The sequence below is a fragment of the Petaurus breviceps genome, unplaced genomic scaffold (genome assembly GCF_028583685.1).
Source record: "Petaurus breviceps papuanus isolate PSGF00001 unplaced genomic scaffold, PetGlider_PUasm1.0 38, whole genome shotgun sequence".
Lineage (NCBI taxonomy): Eukaryota > Metazoa > Chordata > Mammalia > Diprotodontia > Petauridae > Petaurus > Petaurus breviceps.
Window position 1 is genome coordinate 26935061 of NW_027186304.1, and position 23904 is coordinate 26958964.

General features: G+C 37.9%; 1 long non-coding RNA gene across 3 annotated transcripts in view; it reads left to right on the forward strand.

Moving 5' to 3' along the window:
• Positions 1-21930, forward strand: part of LOC138170389 (uncharacterized) — a 66290-nt gene extending 44360 nt beyond the window's left edge. For all 3 annotated transcript variants that reach the window (XR_011170599.1, XR_011170598.1, XR_011170597.1), the window contains 2 exons: positions 15045-15074; positions 21172-21930. This is a non-coding gene — a long non-coding RNA (uncharacterized lncRNA). The remainder of the gene's footprint in view (positions 1-15044; positions 15075-21171) is intronic.
• Positions 21931-23904: the final 1974 nt, after the last annotated feature.

Genomic DNA, 23904 nt, shown 5'->3' on the forward strand with positions numbered 1-23904 from the left:
GGCATCTCTCAGCTCCTGGTCCAGCTCCTCCTCCAGTTCCTTGTCCAGTTTCCATTCCATATTGAAGCTCACAGTGTCTAGTCCACCTCAAGTCCTTCACAGTTCCTGTTTCTGGGAAGACAAAGCTCAACCGAGCCAAAACAACATTCATGTACATTTCTGGCACCATCATCAATTCACTATCTGCCTGTGACATCAACAGAGACCCACCAACAAGGTCCAAAAAGTCAGCATATATCATCAGTAAAGTCCCAGGACCTCCAAAACCCTCCTCTAGCACTTCTGTAAACAGACAACTAGAAAATCCTCTTTCAGGGCTTCCAGGAAGGTTCCAGGGCTTCTGTACAAAGTATCACAAACAAACATCAACATAGAACAGAAAAACATAGAGTGCCAGGATACCACAAGTTTTCTCCTTCTTGACTCTGCCACCACAAGAGTTCTCTTCTCAGTTCTGCTCAGTTCTCAGTTCTGCTCAGTTCTCAGTTTTGCTCAGTTCTCAGTTCTTCTCTCTTCTCAGTTCTGCTCTCTCCAACCTAGGCCTCTCCTTATATATGGTCATTAGCTCCTCCCCTTCCTGTTGCTGATGCAACAGGAGTTCACAAGTTCTAGAGTTCACAAGTTGTGGGGTTCACAAATTTTGCTTCTCAACAAAGACTTGATATAATCATGGGCAAGAACTGAAACAAGGTGTCAGCTAAATAGCTGAAATAAGATGTTTACTTCTTTGCTTGCCATTATACACACATACACACAAAGTCACATGAGTAGTGACAGAATTAGAATATGAACCCATGTCTTTGGTCCAAGGAATTAAGAAATTAAGTAATGTGCCCACAGCCTCACAGTTAATATGTAACCCAGGTCTGCCAGACTCTAAGACCTTTCCTCTATCCCCTATACAAATGCTGCCTCCCATGTATGGGTATAGGTAGCTTTTCAATGAGTATTTATGTTTTGGTTATTCTACCTGTTTTCTCATCAAAAGTCTTATCAAATGAATCTAACATACTAGTAGCATCCAGATTAACAAGGCACTAAATAACTAAAGGAGAAGTTTGTTCACTTTGCTGGGAGCCAAAAAATGCAGTTAATCAAAGTTTAGCACAAAATCTTTATATTGTATGATAATTTTAAGCTAGCTAGCACTTTAGGAAAGCGTTTTGAGGAACACAGTGCTTATAAATGCAAAGCTTTTTAATTTGAAGATTTCAATATTTGTACATCTTAGACTTTTCACATTTTTATTTTTATAAGATTCACATGGGTTCATAATTTCTTTACCTATAAAAAGAGGGGGTTGGTCCATATGATCAATCTATCAACAAGCATTAATTAAGTGCCATAAAATGTGCCAAGCTCTATGCTAACTGCTGGGGATACAGAGACAAAAATGAGCGTCTCCATCTTCAAGGAGCTTATCTACAATAAAGCAAGCAACATGTATGCATATAAGTAATTACGAAATGTAATATGAAGGAAATAGAACTTGGAGGGGGAGGCATTAGCAGCTGAAGGATGATGAGGCAAGGATTTGTGCAGGAGGTGACACCTAAGCTGAGTTCTGAAGACAGCTAAGAATTCAAAGAAATGAAGGAGAACAAGTGCATTCCTAAAGGGCAGCTTGTGTGAGGATATAGAGATGAAAGGTAGTATTTTGTATGTGCAACAGCAAGCTGGCTCGTTTGGCTTGACTACAGAGAGTATGAAGGGGAATAAATAATGTGTAATAAGGGATAGCTAGGTGATGCAATGCATAGAGCATTCACCCTAGAGTCAGGAGGACCTGAGTTCAAATTCAGCCTCCAGACACTTACTAGTGTGTGACCTTGAGCTGGAGAAGGAAATGGCAACCACTCCAGTGTCTTTGCTAAGAAAACCTCAAATGGGGTTGTGAAGAGTCAGAAGTGACTGAAACAACCAAGTCTCAACAACAGCAATGTGTAATAAGATTGTGAAGGACCTTAAATGCCAACCAGTAGATTTTGAGTTTTATCTTAGAGGCAATAGGGAGTCATTGCAGTTCCTTAAACAAGAGAGTTATAAGGTCAAATGTGTATCTTTTAGGAATAGATCACTTTAGACCCTTCTAGCTCTGTTCCAATTCATTCATTTTACTGAAATCAAGAAAGTGGCTTCCACACAGATAATTATTAGAAGTGAATAGATTTGGTACTATTTTCTTGCCCAATTATTGGAAATTTTAAAAGACATCTCATTCTTGGAAGATTCCTCTAGCAAACCTATATTTTAGAGGAATGGTTAATTTGGGTAAAGCACTCAGGTCTTCAGTTTCTTCCCCACAAAACCAATCTGGTTGCCTTGTCCCTCCTCCCCTTCTATGGATATCCTACTGTTTTTTTCATCCATCTGGTCCAGTCATGGTGTGGCCATGGGCCCATCCAGTTCTAAAAGGTCAGGGCAACTATGCATCATGATAACTCGTGTTCCAGAGGGGCCTTCTTTGATTTCAAGTCTTTAGCTGTGGTGAATTACACCCAATTCCTAATGTCTCATCATATTTTCTGAATTACTCTTGCTGTGGTAATTACCAAGTCCTTAGTAACCTCAGATAATTCCTTAAGAAAACAATAAACTTCCACATCTTCCTCTGTTTTCTAGAACTGAGAACATGATACATTAAAGTATAATTAATGATTTTTTTTTGCCTCCTTTGAATCTTAGGATAATTATAAACATGGCATCATTTAAGGTGATACTCAAAAGATCATTTGGATAGTTTTTCTCCAAATATATAAAATGTCATTTAGAAAAGGAACAAGTTGCTAACATTGTACCCATCACCCTTGCCATTCTGACAGCTAGGCAATGGCAAAGACACATGGTCATTTCTAAAGCTCTAATGAATATAATCATAAAGAGTTTTACAATGAATCTACGATGGATAGTTATTTTTATCCCCATTTTTCAAGTCAAGAAAAGACTGAGGCTAAATAATTATTCATGACTACCCCAAGTCAACACAAATAATAATCAGCATAACCCTAAGTTTCTGATTCAAAGATAATCATTGGGTAATACTTGGTAACATTTGGAACATCAAGTATCTCCCATATGCAAGGTACAATGCCAGCTTCTGGAGACACAAAGATGAGTGCCCACCCTCAAGGAGTTTACAATCTGCTATGTAGAAACAATCTTAGCGGCACTGTCTGGGGATCACTTAGCACCCGAAAGAGACGTATAGATCACACGGGAGCCCAGCAATGATAGGGAAAGAGCACCAGACTGAACAATGACCAAAAAATCCATAGAGAAACACCAACAAACTGCTCATTTAGCCCAGGACTTCACCAAAAACATGCAGCCAAAAGCTATGGACACCAGCAGAGTCCTGCCAGAGGAACTAGGAGGGGCACAGACTAGGAATCTTTGATAGTATTACCAATGACTGAAATGCATAAAGCAGAAGCCTGATGGGAAAACCGAAACAGAAATCAATAACTCCATGTGGTAATAAGAAATATTAGAACAAAATCAAAAGACTGAAAAAAAAGAAAATATAAGGAGCATTGAGAAGTATCATACCTTAGAAATTGTCAAATGCCACAAAGGATGGCTTGATCTATTGATTGTCTCGACTTCAGAAAGTGTATTATTCATGCTTTTCATCCCCAAGGAATCAACTGTTTTTTTCATTTTTTAAGGCAATCAGGGTTAAGTGACTTGCCCTGGGTCACACAGCTAGTAAGTGTCTGACACTGGATCTGACCTCAGGTCTTCCTAATTCCAGGGCCAGTGCTCCATTCACGCTACCACTCTTTGATGTCTCAAAGTTATTTTAATTTACATTTCTCTAATCATAATGATTTAGAGTATTTTCTCATATGATTATATATAGTCTTTATTTCTTCATCGAAAAACTGTCTCTTCATATCCTTTGACCATTCATCAGTTGGGGGTATGACTCATTTTTTACTGTCTAGATATTTTAAATGGTCTAAAACAATATTGAATAATACTGGTGACATATAGTGTATTTTTCCTGTTTTTCTCTTTATATTAAATCCATTTTAGCTCTAACTTTCTTTGAGATCATGACTGCTACTTCTGCTTTTTTAATAATATATTATTATATTATATATATTATTATAACATAATAAATTCTGCTCCAACCCTTTATCTCTGTGTGTATCTCTCATTTTTATTGTTTCCAGAGAGCAACATATTGTTAAATTCTGATTTTTAATCCATCCTGCTATCCGAAAGTGATTTCCTGAAACCCAATCCAACCATATGTCAACCTCCAATCCCTACTTAACAGCCTGCAGTGACTCTCTGTCACCTTCAGGTTTCACGACAAAATCCACGGTTTGGCATTCAAAGCCCTTCATGACCTAGCCCTTCCTCCTGCCTTTCTAACATGTACTCTTTATGTCATTCTTTGTCTGTCCCACAAACAAGACACTATCTCTCGATTTCAGGGATTTTCTCTGACTTGTCCTCTATGCCAGGAATACTCTCCATTCTCATCCGACTTGCTTCCCTGGCAAGTCCAACTTCAGAGCCCAAATTCAAGTCCAACTAAAATCCTGTCTTCTACAGGAAGCCTTTTCTAACACCTCTTACTTCCAGTGTCTTCCCACTTCCAATTACTTTCTCTTTATGCTATATGGATACAGCCTGTTTGTACGTACTTGTTTGCATGTTGTCTCCCTCATTAGAGTGTAAGCTCTTTGAGCAAAGGGATGGTCTTTTGCCTCTTTTCCATCTCCAGCATTTATGTTTATTGACTGAGAGCAGAAAGAATAGCAAAGTTTTATAATATGGATGAAGAGAATGTAAGATCTTTTTAGAGAACAAACTCAATCTTCTAAATAAGGTGTAGGGACTTTATTTTTACTGAGAGGGGATAGGGTTGAGGTTAGCAATAGGCCTGAGAAGAAAGGAAAAAAGGCTTTAACTTTTGTTAAATTTTGTAAATGTTTTGTTTACTTTTGTTTGGTAAACTTTTGTTTGACTTTTTTTGTTTGTTTAACTTTAACTTTTGTATGCCAGAGAATAAGTAATGGATAAATAAAATTATTTTGTTTACTTTTATTTTGTAAACTTTTGTTTGATTTTTTTGTTTGTTTAACTTTAACTTTTGTATGCCAGAGAATAAGTAATGGATAAATAAAATTATTTTGTTTACTTTTGTTTTGTAAATTTTTGTTTGATTTTTTTTGCTTATTTAACTTTAACTTTTGTATGCCAGAGGTTAAATAATGGACAAATAAAATTCTTTTGATACAACAATAAAACTATGTGCTAGGTACCGTGCTAAGGTTTATACCATGAATTTGTAGTGAATCCAGGTAAGGCAGTTTCATGGTTGTTTTCCAGCACTATTTGGCAATTAAGTTAAGAACAGAGAAGATATAATGGGGCTACCATCAAGGTTGAAACTTAGCCTGCCAAAAAAACAGCAGAAGGGAAAAGGGGTGAGAAAGTCAAGAATGGAATAGAGAGAACCATTGCATGGACTGATAATAGGTCAAAACTGTGAAGAGAAGGGAATGAAGATAGAACGTATTAGGATCATTGAAGGGTTGAGGGCAAAAGGGTCATAATGATGAGAAAGAAGAGCAGTTTCCACAGTGCAGCAGAGGGAGAGCTGGGAGATCTAAGAGGACAGGCGAATTTTAGGAGAAGAGAACAATTTCAGAGATCAGGGTCTTAGAAGCTGAACAGTTTGGGGCAATGATAACATCTAAGGTAGAAGTTTCAACTATGAGACTGACTGGGTCACATTACAGCCAGCAACACTCCGAGTAACTCTTGGAGTCAACAGGACCTGAGTTCAATTTTGGCCTCAAATACTTATTAGCTGTATGACCCTGGGCAAGTCACTTAACCTTGTTTTCCTCAGTTTCCTCATCTGTAAAATAAGCTAGGGAAGGAAATGGCAAACCACTCCAGTATCTTTGCTAAGAAAACCCCAAATGGGGTCACAAAGAGTCAGAAGAACTGAAAGGACTAAACAACAACATTGATCTCTAAGTGAAGGTGAGGAGCAAGGGCACCCCAAAAGCATAATAACCCAACAATGCAGATATCAACTGGGCATGTGCAGTTAGTGTAGTGATGCTACTCTAGCCATACAGTTAAGCTTCCAATGTAAAAAGGCTCACAAGAGCCTCTGGTTACACATGAATGTTGAAGAGTTTGCATGTGTTAGTGAGTTGAAAAGAATATGTTAATTCTTTCTCCTAGACCCAAAGTTGAAGTACAGAGAAAGTTGTCAGAATTGGGAAGGGTGGAAAGAGATATGACAAAGCATTCTATCTTTGGAGTTGAATATCTAGCTTTAATACTTATTATCTTTGTGACTTTAAACAAGTCACTTACCTTTCCTAGGAGCCTCAGTTTCCTCATCTGTAAAATGAACCTTGATGAACTCTAAGATCCCTTATGCCTCCAAATCTCTGATCCTATGAAAAAAATCCCATTTCAATTTAGGTCATGAGGTAGAAAGCACAAGAGGAAGAGACTGAAGATTAAAAGGAGTTTGTTTATGAGAACTCCAATGTTCTTCCAACCATACTATGTAAATATACATGACGATTTTATGTGCTCTTTGTAAATTCTGAAAACACATGCCATTGCTTTATGTGTTTACATATGCATTGTGTTATTTTATGTTGTGACTTTGTTGTGTGCTGTAATGGAAGGAGTATTGGATTTGGGGACTTCAAAGGCTTGCTTTGCCAGTTCCCTAGTGATCACTCTGCTTCACTGAGATGAAAGAGGAGGTGTGCGAGAGCCAGCTTGCAGAGCTGATTGTTAAATTTTCAGTATAAGCATTTACAATTCAGAAATTGACAACTTCTACAAGTCAGAGGTTGATTTATGGTTCTGTTGATTGTCTAGACATAAGAAAGTATTAATAATGCAGATTAAACTTAAAAAAGTATGTGCATACATTTCTCTCCCAGAGAACCTGGTTGTTAAACATTCGCCAGCATATCCCTGAGTGAAGACCTCATTTTGTTCACTGGTAAAATGAGATTGAACTAGATGATTTCTGATGTCCCTTACATCCCTGAGAAATTTAAAAGTATCAGAGAAATATATTAATTCTATTAAAAAGGCACTATCTTTATTCTTCAATGTATCTTAGTTAATATTATCTCTCCAAATAGATATGAACTTTCAGGAAAATGGAAAGTTTCCTTTTTAAGTTCAATCTCACAAATTGACATTTGAAGGCTTCCAGGCTTTTCCATCCCTGAATTTCAGCCTGAATGTGTTTCGCAGCTGGAGACTCACACCCTGTGGGCTCTCAGCTGCCACACCACAGATATGAGTTATAAATTTGCCATCATATCAGATAAAATTCTGATAATTATGTTGTCACATAAAGCTTTGATGTGTGGTGCAAAAGGATGCTTCATTAACATACTAATTGAGAGTGCAAGATTAAAAATGAAGTCACAGAGCATTTGTTTTGTTGAACTAATCTTAAATGCCATTAATCTAGGGAGGAGATTATGGGTGTCCATTATCTGCTCTAGCCTAGAGTATTTTAGAATAGGGTAAAAAGTCAATTATTTAGTAAATGTTCATAATGTTGGGAAATAGACAATAAACAACTGAGAGGTCTAAAATATCACTAGTCAGAAGAAGGACATTGCTTAAACTTCAGGACATAATAGGAAATAAATTAATCCAGCAAACTAACTTTGGTTTCTTTTTTAAAATTCTGGGTGGAAAAAATATTGCCATCCTATAATTTAGAAGGAAATATTCCCACAATAATTGCTAGGCAAACCAAATTTAACTTAAGCAAAGCATAAAACATTTCCTTTACTATTTTCTTTCTCTCTTTAAAGGAAAACATAGCTTTAATAAAATGAGCTTCAAACATTCTTGATAGCAGGGAACAATAAAAATTGTGCTAGACTGGGAATCAAAGTAGATGGGTTCAGATTTTGCCTCTGACACTATCTGTGTGACCTTAGGCAAACCATTTAATTTCTTTGGGCCTCAGTTTCTTTGCCTGTAAATGAGAAGATTGAATTAGATGACCTTAAAGATCTTTTTCAACTCTAAATCAATGATCCCAGGCTTCCCTTTTTCTTAGATTCAACTCTCTGTGAAGCACTTTACCCTGGTTTTCAGTGCAGGACTAGTACCCTGCTTCTCACTTTGAGATTTTTAAAACGTAAAGGTTGTGGATTAATGGAAAGAGCTCTGGAGAAGAAGTCACAATCCTCGGTTGCATGCCTAACTCTGTCCCAATTTGTTGTGTGACCTCAAATGAATAATTTCTGGGACTCAGGTTTTTTCATCTGTAAAATGAGATGGTCTGATCAGATGATCCCTTTCGTGCCTAGCAGTCTATGAACCTTTAAATGCCCAGGATATGACCTTGAGTGATGCTAAGAGCATATAAAAGCTAGCTGGTGGGGTGGAGGTGGTGGGGGGAGAGAGGGGTAAAATGTGTGTAAAGATTTCATCTGAATGTCTCTTGAAAGCATTTTAATAAGTTCCTGGTCCCCAGAGAGGGGAGCTAAGTACTGCAGAACTGGGAATGAAGAGCTAAGTGATGGTTCGGGAAGGATACACGGAGTGGGGACAAGAATGCCTAGCACCAACCTATCAGAAGGGACATGCCTAAGTCCATAAATTGCATAAATCCAGTCCCAGTTTTCTGAACTGCTCACCTTGTCTCCAGGCTGACTTTTTTTTTTAATTTTGTGCTGAGCAGCAGGTTTGTATTCAGTGGCTTGCAGCTGAGTTTTTGTAATCAACAGCAAAGGTTAAAAGTCACAGCAAGCTGATATTGACAGTGGTGGACTGGCTAATGGCAGGAGAGGCAGCCTGAAGGTAGGGAGTAACCAAAGGAGACAGCTAGATGGCAAATAACCCTTCAGGTTTTTACGCAGGCTGCAAATAACCTTTTTTGGCTTTCAGCTCACAAAGAGGAATAAAGTTTGTACAGGGTATCTGAAAAGACATCATTAGAAACTTTAAAAGGTTGCCTGCCTTCCAGAATATGGCTAAATCGTAAATTTGCATGGGGAATAAATTTGACTGGAATACAAGAAGTGGAAGAGAGAATTTAATCCAATTGAATTATTTTTTATCCTCATTTACTTCTGACATAGGTTCATCATTGGGTGAAAAATGTTCTTTTTCTTCTACCTACACATATGGATCCCCAGAAAGGTCTCTCAAGTTCAAAGTACTTTGTGGGTCAGAATTTCAAAACCATAACTCATGGTCCCCACTAATGTGTTTCTCTTATCAAACTAGACAGGAGAAACAATAGTTCAAATTAAGACACTTACTTAAACAAGCATAGCAAAATAAGTAGTAGAAAATATTCCTCCTATACACAATAGATACTTTCTCATAGGTTCTCACCTCCCATCACCATCAGTGGGGTTAGGAGACTCACATATGGACTCACAAGGCCAAGAAACATATGTGGGGTGGAAAACATGTAGGTAACACATGGTATCATGGAACATGTATGACCAAGACAATTGACGCCTCCAACATTACAGAGCCACCAATGTTCCTTGGTGATGTCATTGTGCTACTATCTGTGGGCATCTATACTGACTGAATTTATGCTTGTCTGCTACCATCTGCTGGTCTTTGATTGTAACATGACCTCTTCCGCAAAGAAGAATCTGTTAGCTTTTTAGCTTATAGTCCTAGAGCATTAGCTTTTTTGTGATGCAGACCCTAGCCAGCCACACTGAGACTAGAGAAGTTCTTAGGTATTGTTTTTGGAATTTTGTTCTCCTGTTGCCACTTGGAATCTCTAAATCTAAATCCTCATTTCACTCCTTTGCCTTAATAGTGTAAGTATATCATAAAGGGTGAATGAAGAAGATTTAATGGCATTGGTAACTTTTCTCCTCCAATCTCCAGCAAACACAGTATCACATTCCCTATGTTTATATTAGATAAATACTGACAAAAGTTGAACTTTACTTTTAAAAATATTTTTCTAAAAATTATATGTTTCTTCCATGGCACCTTCATTTAACAGTGCCCCCCCCTAAAAAAAGAAGGAAATCTTCATCATAAATGTATCTAATTTAGTAAAACAAAGTCCCACATTGTCCTTAACCCAAAACGTATTTTAAGTTCACTAGCACCCTGGCAGAAGATTAGTGGCACGTTTTACCTTCTGTCTCCTGAACCCATAGTTTGTCATTGCTTTGATGAGAGTTCTAAAGTCATTCGAAGTTATTTTTCTCTATAATGTTGCCATCCTTGTATAAATTGTTCTCCAAGTTCTGTTCACTCTGTATAATTTCATAGAGATCTTCCCAGTTTTCCCCGAAACTATCAATTTTGTCATTGCTTCTGGAAGAATGATATTCCATTACATTTATGTACCATAACTTTTTGAGCCATTCCCCAAGGGAAGGATACCCCCTTTAGTTTCCAATTTGGGGCTGTTATAAACAGAATTTGTACTCTACTTTCCCCGATTACCAGTTTGGTACCAGCTGCCATGTGCATGGCTTTTAAAGTCAAGTTGAAAATTTTGTCTTTTATCCCAAAGGCACTAGGAAGGCATTGAATATTTTTGAGTAGGAAAGAAACATTGTCAGCTCTATGTTTCAGGAACATCAGTTTGATGGCTGGCTTAAGGATGGATTAAAGATGAAAGTGACAGGAATCAGGAAGGCCAAGGAGGAGACCATTACAAGAAATTGTGTTGATGCCTGTATAAGTAGAGAGAAAAGGAGGGATGTAGAAGATAATGTGAGAGAATGACTTGGTAATTGATTAGATATGAGTGTTTAGGGTGACTCCTAGGTTGAGTCCCTGGGCGACTGGAAAAATGGTTGTGCCCTCAACAAAAAATAGGGAAGGAATAAAGGGATAAATTGAATTAAGACAGAGGAATAGCCTGAATACTAGCAATTTAATAATAGTTAATGATAATAGTTAACATTTATGTAGCATTTACTATGTGCCAGGCTCTTAGCTAAGTACTTTATAGTTTTTATTTTACTTGATCATCACAACCCCATGAGGAAGGTACCATTATTATCCCTATTTTCCAGATAAGGAAACTGAGAGAGACAGGTTAAGTGACTTGTCCATGGTCACACAGCTAGTGTCTGAGTCTGAATTTGAACTCAGGTTTTCCCTTCTCTAGATCTAGGTGCTCTATCCACTGTATCACTTGGCTGCACTTTGTGCCAGATGTTTGAGACTGTGGTGATGAAGGAGGAAAAGGAAATTATTATGTACTGAAGCAAAGCATTTTCTCTCTGTCTTCCACTATCTAGGAAACAACTATATGAATGGAATATTTAGGATGATCAGGAATTCAAGTCAGAGCTGGTAGATCCAGACAGGTGGTCTGAGTGATGAGCCTAAGAGTTGTGATTACACTGTGGAAAGAGACAGCAATTGTGGTGTTCAAGGCAGATTAAAGAGTGCATCATTGTCGGAATTTGGGAGAATTTGGCATTGGGCCTAAAAATATTGAGAATGCTCTGAGACCAAGAGTGAAGTAGAGATTGAAAACCGGAGTATGGACAATTATACCCCTCCCTTTTCCTCCTTTCCCCTTCAGAGATTATTTCTGTAAACTGTGAACTGTGATAAAAGACAAACTGAACAGAAGTAGATTATGTTCAATACCGGATACTTGAATTGTGGGTTTCTGTTTTGGAGTGTGCATGTGTGAGGCAGGCACTAAGTAATATAGGACACTAGGCATGACACTGTGGCCCCAAAGTTGAAAGAAAATCCTTGCAACAAGAAAACTCTCTTGTGCCCCCTCAAATCTATGCTGCACATGAGTAAAATAAGTCAAGCAAAAAGAAATTTTGTGAGAAAAAATTCCACTCCACAACATCTTCATTATCTTCTTTTCAACTGGTTGCTTCTTAAATATGCAACTTATCTTGAAAAATCTCTCTCTCTCTGTCTCTCTGTCTCTCTCTCTGTCTCTCTCTCTCTTTCTCTCTGTCTCTCTCTCTGTCTCTCTCTCTCTCTGTCTCTGTCTCTCTCTCTCCCTCTCCCTCCCCTTCCTCCCCCCCTCCCTCTCTTTCTCTCTCCCTCTCCCTCTCCCCCTCCCTCCCTCCCTCCCTTCCTCCCTCCCTCTTTCTCTCTTTCTGTCTCTCTCTCTCTCTCCCTCCCTCTCTCTTCCCTCTCTTTCCCATTTCTCTCCTTCCTTTGATATTAATCTAAGTTTTCACTCACACTACTTCATACTCCAGAGTTTTTGAAGAAATTTCACTCAAAGGGCAATAGAGAGATACATGGTAGGTGTAAATTTGCTGCGGCATATTACCAAAAAGGAATGGCACATCAGGACTGGCTAAGATATTGTCAGCTATATACATTGGAAACATCAAGGAATGAAAATGAAGGGTAACTAGGGGGCAGTCCTCGTGTTTCACTGCTCCTACAATGTCAGGAGCTCTAGAGGAAGGGCTCTAGCATTTTGGGCTGTGGATACATGCTGGAGTTGTACAAGATGGGAAGGTTTGGATAACTTAGGATGTGCCCTGTTTGAGAAAGGATCTACAGTGATATGGTAAATATTCATACTAAGTTTTTCAGTCCTCTTTTGTCTTTCATATATCCCTCCATTGCAGCCATATCTGGCCCCAGATTATCTGTTCCACTATTGCTATATTTCCGATCAGGCAAATCTTCATAGTATTCCCCAAATTTCTCAAAGTCATATTGGTATCTATCACATGCAGAGTTATCTCTGTCAGCAAGCAGTAAAGGGGTTACACCTATGATAAAAGTATAATTGGAGCAGGTACCTTTTCATCCCACCTAGATATGATTACTACACGCCGTAACTTAAATTATACAACATCAGACACTGCACTTTAATTGGCAGAGCTAAAATATTCAGCAAGCCTTACACTAATCATATATTTTAAGCCCTATGATTCAGAAGTTGGAGTGGAAATTATGAAACATTCATCTCTTTCTAGTCACAGTTATTCTGAATAGGAGTGTTTGCCCAATGACGACTAGCATTGGCTTCCAGAGAATATAATCTAAAATAAAGATTCCTTCCTTGATAGAAGCCTATCCAGGCAGAATTGATTGTAGATAAGATATAAAAGGAACCCTGAATTAGATTATTTGTAAAGGACTTTTCGATTCTCACAGGAAATAATGGAAATTCCTGAAACTCTTTGGGAAAGGCATAAACAATGGTTTCTGTACTTTGATAGATAGGATGGCAATGTTTTCTCTTCCAGAATACATTTCTTAGGAAGCATAAACACAAGGTAAATAGCTGAGCTGGAAACCAAGTCACTGTTTTCCATTAGGCAAGCACACACACAGGCATGTATATACACATACATATACATATGGGTGTATTATGTATGTACACATGCATATGTGTTGTATATGTATGTGTGCACAAGCACACACATACACATACCATACACGTATACATATACATGCACATACACATAACTTCCAGGAAAATGTGTGTTTGTGTGTCTATTTTACTGGAAGTTCAGATCTGTTTTTTTTTTTTTCCCCAGTATTTTTAGTTGCAGGCCCAATTTGTTGATCTCTTTCCCTCTCTTCTATTGATGAAAGTGTTTAGTGATATAAAATTTCCTCTAAGAACTATTTTGACTATATTTTTAAAATTTTGGTATGTTTTCTCATTGTTGTCATTATATTTAATAAAAATTATCTGTTGTTTCTATAATTTGTTGGTCAGTTTTTGTAAGGATGACATGTACAGCAAGAAATATGTAAACTCCCTTCTATTCTCATTCAAAAAAATCACCAAAAATCTATTATTTCTAATTTTTCTAAAATTCTGTTCAGGTCTTTTATTTTTTTGCTTATTTTTTGGTTAGAGTTGTGTAGCTATGAGAGGATATGTTGAGGTTCCCCACTATTGTAGTTTCAATGTCTTTTTATTTCTGTAACTCATTTTACTTTTCCTTAAGTATTTAGTTTTATGTTCAGTACATATATGTTAAGTACATTTAATCTATGTCACACATGTTAAATTATTGTATTGTATTGTAATGTACTTTTCAGCAAATTGTAGTTTCCCTGTTTATCTCTTTTAATTAAGTTTATTTTTGACATTACTTTGTCTGAAATCATACTAGTTACTCCTGCTTTTCTGAGTTTAGTTGAGACATAATAGATTTTGCTCCAAACCCTTATTTTACTCTTTGTGAGTCTTATGTCTCAAGTGAGTTTCAAATAGAATATTTGCTGGATATTACTTTCTGATCTATTATACTACAATTTTCCATTTTATGGGTGAATCATCCTATTTACATTCAGTGAATATTCATAACTAGGGGACAGTCCTTGTGTTCACTGTTACTAACAATGTCAAGAGCTATAAGAGGAAGGGCTCTAGCATTTTGGGCTGTGGATACATGCTAGAGTTGTACAAAATGAGAAGGTTTGGATAACTTATGTAAATATAATTATATATAATTGTATATTTCCCTCTATCCTAATCTCTTATATTTTTCCTCTCTTTGTTCCATATGTTCTTTATTACAGATCATTACTTTTTAAATTTCTTTTAATCCCTTCTTCAAGTTTAAGCATCATTTTGCTTATCTAAGCTCTCTCTGAATTTACTGCCACCTCTTATGCTCCCTTTCCCCCTTTTCCTGTTCCCTCCCGTCTCACTGCTGAATTGATTATATTTCTACACCAAATTGTTTGTTTATGTGTATTTGTGTGTGTGTTTGTGTTTTGCCCTCTTTTGACCAGTTCAGATGAAAATGTTCATATTGAAGTTTCTTTCAAGACATAGTTGATGGATTCTATTTTAACTTCTCCATCTTGTTTTAATATGTCTGGGAAATGTCTTTTCATGAATTTTTGAAATACAATATCCAAGTTCTTTTTTTGCCTCTAAATTTCAAGTAGTCCAATGATTCTTAAGTTATCTCTCCTTGATTTGTTTTCAGGTCAGTTGTTCTTAATATGTGAGATCCTAAATTTTCTTCCATATGTTTTCAGTCTTTTGACTTTGTTTTAACATTTCTTTTTGTATCCTAGAATTAACTTCTGTTTATTTATTCTGATTTTAGGATGTCTGTTGACATTTAGGATGATGTTTGGTAAGTTTGTATACTCCTTATTTTAAGTTGTTAATTCTCTTTCTAAATCTTCTCTCTAGCTCTAATTTCTTTTCTAATTCTTTTCTCTATTATCATTTCATTTAAAACGTCATTTCTAAACCTTTTTAAAACTCTGACATAAATTACTCTAGGAATTCTAATTGATGTTGAGGCAAAGCTGTTTTTCTTGGTGTTTTTGTTTGTAGGTGTTTTTGAGTTATTCTCATCTGATTTTGTTTCTTGAGTATCCCTGGAATCATAATAGTTGTTTGCTTGTTTACTCATTTTTTAGCACTGATGCTCTGCTCCTGACTCAGGGACCAGTCTCAGATTGACCTTGCTCGGCCTCCTGGGGTCTTTCCTTTATCTCAGGAGCAAAGTGAGTCCCTAGGTCCCCACTTCTCTGGAGATTAGACAGATTTGGGGCCTACTCCTTGACTGCAGGGGTTTTTCCTTTGTCTGGATTCCTGCTTCCTTGGGAGATCAGAGTAAGTTGGGGGGTCTTTCCTTTACGATAGACACTGAATCCCCCCACCCCTTCTCTGAGAATGTCCCAAGAGCAACACTTTTCCTGGGAGGGAGAAAGTGCAGGGGGGGAGGAGTAAAAGCCTTTCAGTCATCCTGATGATGAAGTCTGAGGTCCCTCCTCCTTAGCTGATAGCCCATTGTAATGACCACTTGCCAAGGAGAGGGAGTCCTGTGTTGGTTGGGGTTGAAAGGGAGCTGAGAGGCACTACTTCCTTCTATTCTACCATCTTGGCCTCTCTCCAATGACCATTTTCTAAAGGAAATACATCTTTCCTTAAGACATGAGTAGACATTGGCTCAGAGGCTCAACAACAAGAGTTGCAATATGGTCAACTGTTAGAGAGCAAGGACTGTATACAATTAAACTCTTTACATTATGCTTATCATAATAATCATAAGAGGGATCACAGCACGGTAGACGGAGGTCTGTGTGACCTTAAGAAAAACCACTTAACCTCTCAATGCCCCAGACAACACTCTGAGACTGTGAAGGAGAGAGGGAGAAGGGAGTAAGTACTACTGTGTGGCAGGCAGTGTGCTAAGAATTTTGTGGCAGAGAAAGTGATCGTTGACATCAGTTGCTCTCTGCACCGATGACATCACAGGCTCAGTGGGAAAAGCAATATTCACCTATATTTGTCTAGTGCTTTCAATTTATAAATCATGGGATGGAGGAGCTATAGTTAGCAAGCAGTTTGTGTGAAAATGAAGATGGGGTTCTAGGGCTGAATGTTCAATATGAGTCAACAATGTAACGTGGCAGCTGAAGGACGGTAACATCATCCTAGATGCCATTAATAGAAATGTTCAGAGCAAAGAAGGTGAGAGTTCTGCTGTTCCCTGTCCTGGGCACGCCACATTTGAAATACTATCATCTGTTCTGGGACTATATTGGAGAAGAGATCTTAAAAAGCTGAACCTCATAGAGGGGAGGGCCACAAGGACAAGGGATGAAAATCTTGTTGTCCAGTTGTGTCCAAGTTTGCTGGAGTGGTTTGTCATTTCCTTCTCCAGCTCATTTTACTGATGAGAAAAACGGAGGGAAACAGGGTCAAGTGACTTGTCCAAGGTCACATGGCTAAGTAAGTATCTCAGGCTAAATCTGAACTGAGGAAGATGAGTCTTTCCAATTTGGGGCCTGATTTTCTATGCACTGCTCCACCTCGCTACCCTTAAAAAAGCCAGTTTATTTATAATAACAATGATAATAACAACTACTACTACCACTTAAATATAGTACTTTAAGATTTGCACAGTGCTGTATATATGTATATATATATATATATATATATATATAAAATCTTATTTTATCCTCAAAATAATTCTGAGAGAGAGGTACTATTATTATCAGAAAAGAAATTTTACAGATAAGAAATGAGTAAGACAGAGGTTAAGTGACTTGCCCAGGGTCACATAGCTATTAAGTGTCTGAGTATTTAGCATGGGGAAGAGAAGACTTAGGGAAAGTTAAAGTTGTATTGAAATATGTAGTTATTATATGAAAGGCAAATTAGATTTGTTTTCTGTGATCAAGAGTGGAGACCAAGAGATCAATGAGAAGTTCTAAGGAAGCAAATTATATTTCAACATGAGAGAGAAAAAAAATTTCTAACATCTGTCCAAAAAATTAAACAGGCTACTTCATTCCCCATCACTGAAATTCTTCAAGCAAAGGCTGGAGCTGATAGAGCCAGAGCTGGTAGGAATCACAGAGACCTTCAAGTCCAACCTCCTTTAGTTATAAAGACAAGGAAACTGAGGGAGAGAGGTTAAGTTTTTGCCTAAAGTCACAGAGGTAATGATTGTCAGAGTTGGGATTCAAACTCAGGTCCTCTGACTCTAGTGTAACATCGTATCATAGGTGAGATTTGTGTTTTCAGGAAAAGCTAGCTTAGATTGCCTTGCAAGTCCATTCTATCCATAGAACTACCTTATGTTTCAAAATGTTCTATGTTTCAATAACTTTAATTTCACATCTGTTATGTCATAGCATAATGAGCAGATAAAGTCCCAATAAATAATACCCTGTGTTTATATAGAGGTTATTTTCTACTTTATAAAAGCACAAGATTTCAGTCGATTCTTACAAAATCTCTGTGATATGGATTGTGAGGTGATTCAGTGGACTGAGAGACTAGACTTGGAGTCAAGAAGACCTGAGTTCAAATCCTGCCTTAGATATTTACATAGCTGTGACCTTGGGCAAATCATCTGACTTTTTAAAACCTTCTTTTCCTCATTTATAAAATGGGGATAAGGGGTGGTGTTGCAGCAAGCACCCCAGTGTCCCCAGGGTGCCTGCTCACACAGGTTCTTGGATCTGCTTTGTTAAAGGAAAGCAACTCAAAATGGGTTAACAAGCTTACTTTAATCAGTCAGACATATATCGTTTACCTTGTTCAGGAGAAAAGGTCAGCACCCTGAACTTCAAAGTATACAGGCATAATTATCAAGACAGAAACATCAAGTAGACAGATTTCCAAACTGTCCAACCATTACATTCATACCCAGTCAACATCTGGGTTTCCACATTCTGGGTTTTTCAAAGCCGGGGGACTCTCAACAACGGCTTCCCAGAATTCAGATCAAATCACAGAACACTTCTCAAAGTGAGTCCCAAAACAAAGCTACACATCAGGGCTTATATAGCCTTCTCCTGGCTCAGAGAATGTAACAACCTTATTGACTCACTGGCCAATCAAGAAGTATCTACTGAAAAACAAGCCTCCCACCCCAGGCTTCAGGTGCACATTAGCCTAGGGGCAGGGAAGATCTTCAAAATTTACATTCTTATTACAGGTGGCTAGGTGATGCAGTGAATAGAACACCAGCCCTGGAGTAAGGAGGAAATGAGTTCAAATATGACCTCAGACACTTAACACTTACTAGCCATGTGACCTTGGGCAAGTCATTTAACCCTAATTGTCCTGCCTTCTCCCCTCCAAAAAAAAAATATGGATAAAAAAATAAAATGAGAATAATAGTAAATCCTTTCTTCTGGGGTTATTGTGAGGGCAAAATGAGATATGTGCTAAGTTCTTTGCAAACCTTAAATCACTATATAAATGCCAGATATTATTATTATGCACATAATGGAAATAATATCATCCCCATTTTACAGATGTGGAAACTTGACTTATCCTGAGTCACTTTTCTTTTCTTCTCCCCTCTTTTCCTTCTCTATGTAGCATTCCCTTTCCTTCCTGGGAAAACATTTTCAAAAATGAAGAGAGAGAAGCCAGAGGGAATGTGGTGATATCTAAGTTTAGGGGTATGGGTGAGGACTTTCTGGGAACAGTCATTACCTCAACAATTCTTCAAAGCAGAAAAGTCATTTCCCTCATTTTTCTGATGAGAAGATTGAGACTGAGAGAAGTGATAGTATTTTCCCAGAGTCACACAGGTAGTAAGTACAGAGAAGGGTCTCCCAAAGTCGTGTTTTTACCACTACACTACAACTATACCCTAACAATTCCAAGCTGTGTCTGCAACAGCGTAAAGAAAATGCTAAATGACAGAAGATTTGAAGATTTAATTTGTCAATATCTGCACCACCCAGGGAGCACCACTTCAATCTAGAGGGAAAAAGTATGAGACCTCAGTGGGCTAAAAAGAGAAAGCACAATCCACGCTGTGCTGCTTCTTATCTGTTTATGCCTATGTTCCCTTTATGAAACTTTAATTATAAGTTATATCACATAGAGTGCAAAGGATTATCTCTTGGAGTAAAAAATTGTTTTTAATGTTATTTAATACATATGATTTTTTCCTTTTAAAAAAATTGGTTTTCCATTAAATATTAAAGAATTCACATACTACCATCCAACTGTGAAAAGACATTAGTAGCTGAGATACCATCTGGAAAATGCCATAAAATTCCCATCTTGTTTGAGTATCTTTCATGTTTGTTTTACAATGACAGTTTTCTCTTCTTCTCCCTTTCTCTTTCCTACCCCCCCCCCTCCTTCCCTCCATCTCTTTCTCTTTTTTTGTCCTCTCTTCTGGATTATGGGTGTTTTCTTTAATCATTTTTCTTTCTTTTTCATTGTTTTAAAACAGCAGGATATAGTTACAGTAATAAATTTTGATATTACAGAGAACATTGTTGATTTAATGTACAATCTTGTATGTATATTCTGGGCTAGGTCTGCTCATGCTCTAAGGCACATTCTATCTGCAGGGCAGCAGTACTAATAGCCTTTATAGGAGTAACTCTATACTCAGGAAGTGACTAATAGATTATTAATGCCTTTTCCCTCAGTCTAGGGATTTGTTCCATCTTATCTCTTGTCAAATTGGTGAGTATTGAGGTTGCTAAAATTTATGCAGTAAAATTGCCCCAGATTTAAAGATTATGTAGGTGGGGGTAGGGGTGGGGATGGAGAATAAACCGAGAATAGAAAGAATGTAACTGAAATCCGTGATTATATCATTATGACATATGGTCTAAAATGGAGGCCATGGGCCAGATTCAATGCTGGGGATCTTTTCACAAATTTCCCCAGTGAAGGTTTCCCTTGGTAATATCAGAATACAATTTTCATCTGAGTCCCTATAAAAAAAAGGAAAAGGGCTCTCAGCTCCCATGTAATCACTCAAGCTAACTGTACATCAAATACAGGGTAGGATTTTTTAAATATGATCCAAAAAATTCGAAACAGTATGCTAACACTTGAACCCATAGCAGTTCAGACAATTCTCCAGTAACATTTTACCTCTCCCAACACTATCACTACCCTAGTAATTGAATCTCCTTCTCCTCTTCCTCCTCTTCTTCCTCTCCAACTATATGGCCCACTGGGTGTAGTACTATGTCACCTAGCTTCTGTCAGGCTCAGTTTTATCAACTCTCAAGTTAGGACAACAACAGCACCTACCGTTCAGGTTTTTCTGTGAGGATTGAATGAAATAATATTTGTAAAGCTCTTAGCATAGTGCCTGGTACATAGTAAGCATTTAATAACTACATGTTCACTTCCCTTCCCTACCCCCACAAAAAAAATGGAGGTAAGAAGGGACTGAAGATTGGCACCAAATTAAGCACTCTCACTCTGGTGGGCCCTACCTTCCCAGGAAATTACAAAGTATCTCCCAAACTTATAGTAGCATAAATTATTTTCATAAATTGTGTGAACTAAGGGTTCCAATAAAAAGCTCAAGAACGATGAAACAATTAACCTTCATCAGGGAGATAGGACTGATATTACTCATCCTAATTAATGGCCTAAAAGGTATCAGCAAATCTGAGGGAGAGCCAAATCATGTTAGCGACTTGAGTTAGCTTCAGAGTCCTAACCTAATCTCAGACAAAGAAAGAACCAAAGACAATGTAAAATCAACTATTCAGCTGTGTTTGTATGGCTTAATTTTTTCAAGCCAGCAATTTAGAAAACAGTGTTGATTCTGGTCAAACTACTGGATAGCAACCAGTTATTTTTTGCAAAAAAGTAGTTTGGTTGAGATAGTGGTTGTTAGTCAAATAGCTGATATTCTCTAGATTGACTTTTTTTAGTATTAATAAAGCCCAAATATTTTTTCCCAAAAATTTGATATTTTTTTTTCTTTTTAGATCACTCCTTTATTCCTCTCTGGCTTCTTCTGACTTGGCTCCAGACTTCTTTCTCCATAACATCTCAGCAGTCTCCCACCTTGGATGATGTCTCTGCCACCATGGCCCAGAAGTCTTCTCATTCTGGAAGATGCCCGTGGCCCCTTCCTCTGATTAAGAGTGTTATTTCTACCATTCCCAATTTTCATTACCAACAATGTATTTAATTAGGTTAAGATTAAAATGCATCAAGTTTGTGGTATATCAATGTAATGAAATACCATTGTTCCATAAGAAATGATGAGCAGGCAGATTTCAGAAAAATCCAGAAAGATTTACGTGAACTGATACTGAGTGAAGTGAGCAGAACCAGAAGAACATTGTATACAGTAACAGCCACATTGTGAGATGACGGACTTTGATAGACTTAGCTCTTCTCAGCAATACAATTATCTATAAGATAAGTCCAAAAGACTCATGATGGAAAATGCTATCTGCATACAGAGAAAGAACTATGGAATCTGAATGCAGATCTAAGCATATTATTTTCTCTTTTTTTCTTTCTCATGGTTTTCCCCTTTTGTTCTAATTCTTCTTTTACAACATGACTACTGTGGGAATATGTTTAATATATACCAGACTGCATGCCATCTGAGGAAGAGAGAGGGGCGGAGAAAGAGGGGGGGAAATTTAGAACTCAAAATCTTACATAAGTGAATGTTGAAAACTAAAAGTAAGTAAACTGATAAAAAGATTAAAATGTATCAATTATGATATGTATTGTGTGCCTGTATGTGTCTGTGTACATGTGTGCACGAATATCACAATAAAGGAGGGAGTAGTGGGCCCCGCATGCATAGTAAGGCTCCTTGCATGTAGTGAGGACATGGTCCTTCTGCAGTTCTAAGGGAGGCAGAATAGACATCTCTAGCCTCTTCTCCCCCCCACCCTTATCTAAGGGAGACTTTCCTTTCTGCCTGAAAGGGAAACAAGAGGTTGGGGCCAGAAGCCACTTTGTTCTCCTCAAAGGAAGAAGGGATTGCAAACTAGAAATATATCTTCTCTCTAAAATATTGTTCATCTAGGGTAAATGATGGAATTTGAGTTTATTTTTTTTATCACTTTGTCTTTTGGAAGGGTAGGAAGACCCCAAGCTCTACATCCAAGGTTTGACTCCATATCCACCTAATACCAATTTCACAATGAACTACACATCAAAAATAGCAAAGAAGCCCTTTTATCCAAGTCATGGCAGAACAGAAACCAAAGAAAGAATATGTAGGAAATGATATACTAGACAATACAGAGTGAAGGAGTTCTCCCATTGGGAATGAGGTAACCCAATTCAACCTATGGTATCCTGGATCTTTGGGGGAACTCCCCAAAGTCTTTAGAGTAGGAAGCTGGCAAAGGGGACATGATAAATACCACCCACTCCTCTCATTATCTTCCCAAGTCTTTTCCTTCAGCAACCTAAAATGGGGTTGAACTCTTTCATCTTCTCTCTTGAAGCTAGAAGTCAATTTGATGCTCAAAGAGGCCACCCTTCTAGAGTCTTGAAGGGGGGCTCCTAATTGAAGAATCCCCAAAGGGAGAATGTTAAGAAATGAAGCTATCTCTTGACAACTCTGGCCTGCCCCTCACTTGGGGCAGGGTATTCATCTCCACCAATAAGGAAAGTCCCCAATGGGCTTTAGGACATGGTTTATATGTGTGTGTACACACACATACACACGTTATTATAATTTTCCCCTCAGCTTTATCCTAATTCTAGTCTTTGCTCTAATAAGTTAATGGTCTGACTGTACAGATAATCAATTCCAGGATGATTCCTGTGTCAATAGATTGTTTTCTTGTCTGTTAAAATATAACCAATTCCATTGTGTGTGTGTGTTATTATTCAGTGTTTGACATGTCCAGCCCCTGCCAATGCTTTCCTTAAAGAAAGTATTTGTTTTTATTTTTGTTTTTATTCATTCATTTATTTTTGCTTTTTGGAGGGGGGGAGGTAGAGCAATTGGGGTTGTTTTTGAGAAAGTCATTGAACAAGGATCTCACATTTAGAGTGTTAACAACCAAGCTAAAATGCATAAATGTTCTAAAAACTGTGGGATTCTCCTCACCCTCTGTTCTCTGTCCCCTTCCATTGCTCTGGCATGGTGTCTGCAGAAGTGAAAGGGGGTCACATACAACTGAGGGTCGTTTGGTATTTTTCACCCACACCAGTCATGTTCTCTCAAATTTGGACCAGCTATGACTCCCCCAACCACCTCTCCATTTCCTCCCCAGAAGCTAGCAAGGCCACCACCCTTATAACCTCTTTCTCCAATGTATTCCTCCCCTAATCTCCAGTTGAGAAAGCCACAATGTTAGTTGTGCTCTCTTTAAACCTGGACCAGCCCATCACCACCTCTCTACCTTGTCCCCACATAGATATTTCCACCTCTCACCCCACTTTTCACCTTCTTTTTGCATGCTATCTTCCTCCACTAGAATGTAAGCTTTAATGCAGGGACCATCGTTCTTTTTTCACTTGGATTTGTGTTCCCAGAGCATGGCACAGTGCACTTAAGAAATGCTTTATCTATTTTCATCTCTTTAAATTTGCTACATGAGCTGTCATGGCCAAAGAATTCACCACCAAGTGACCAGCTTATTGGTGATGATAAACCTCCTTGCACTGAACTGGGCTAGTTCTTGGGAAACAGACTCTGATTGTGGAGATCATACTCCAAGTCTTTCCAGCATGGTAAA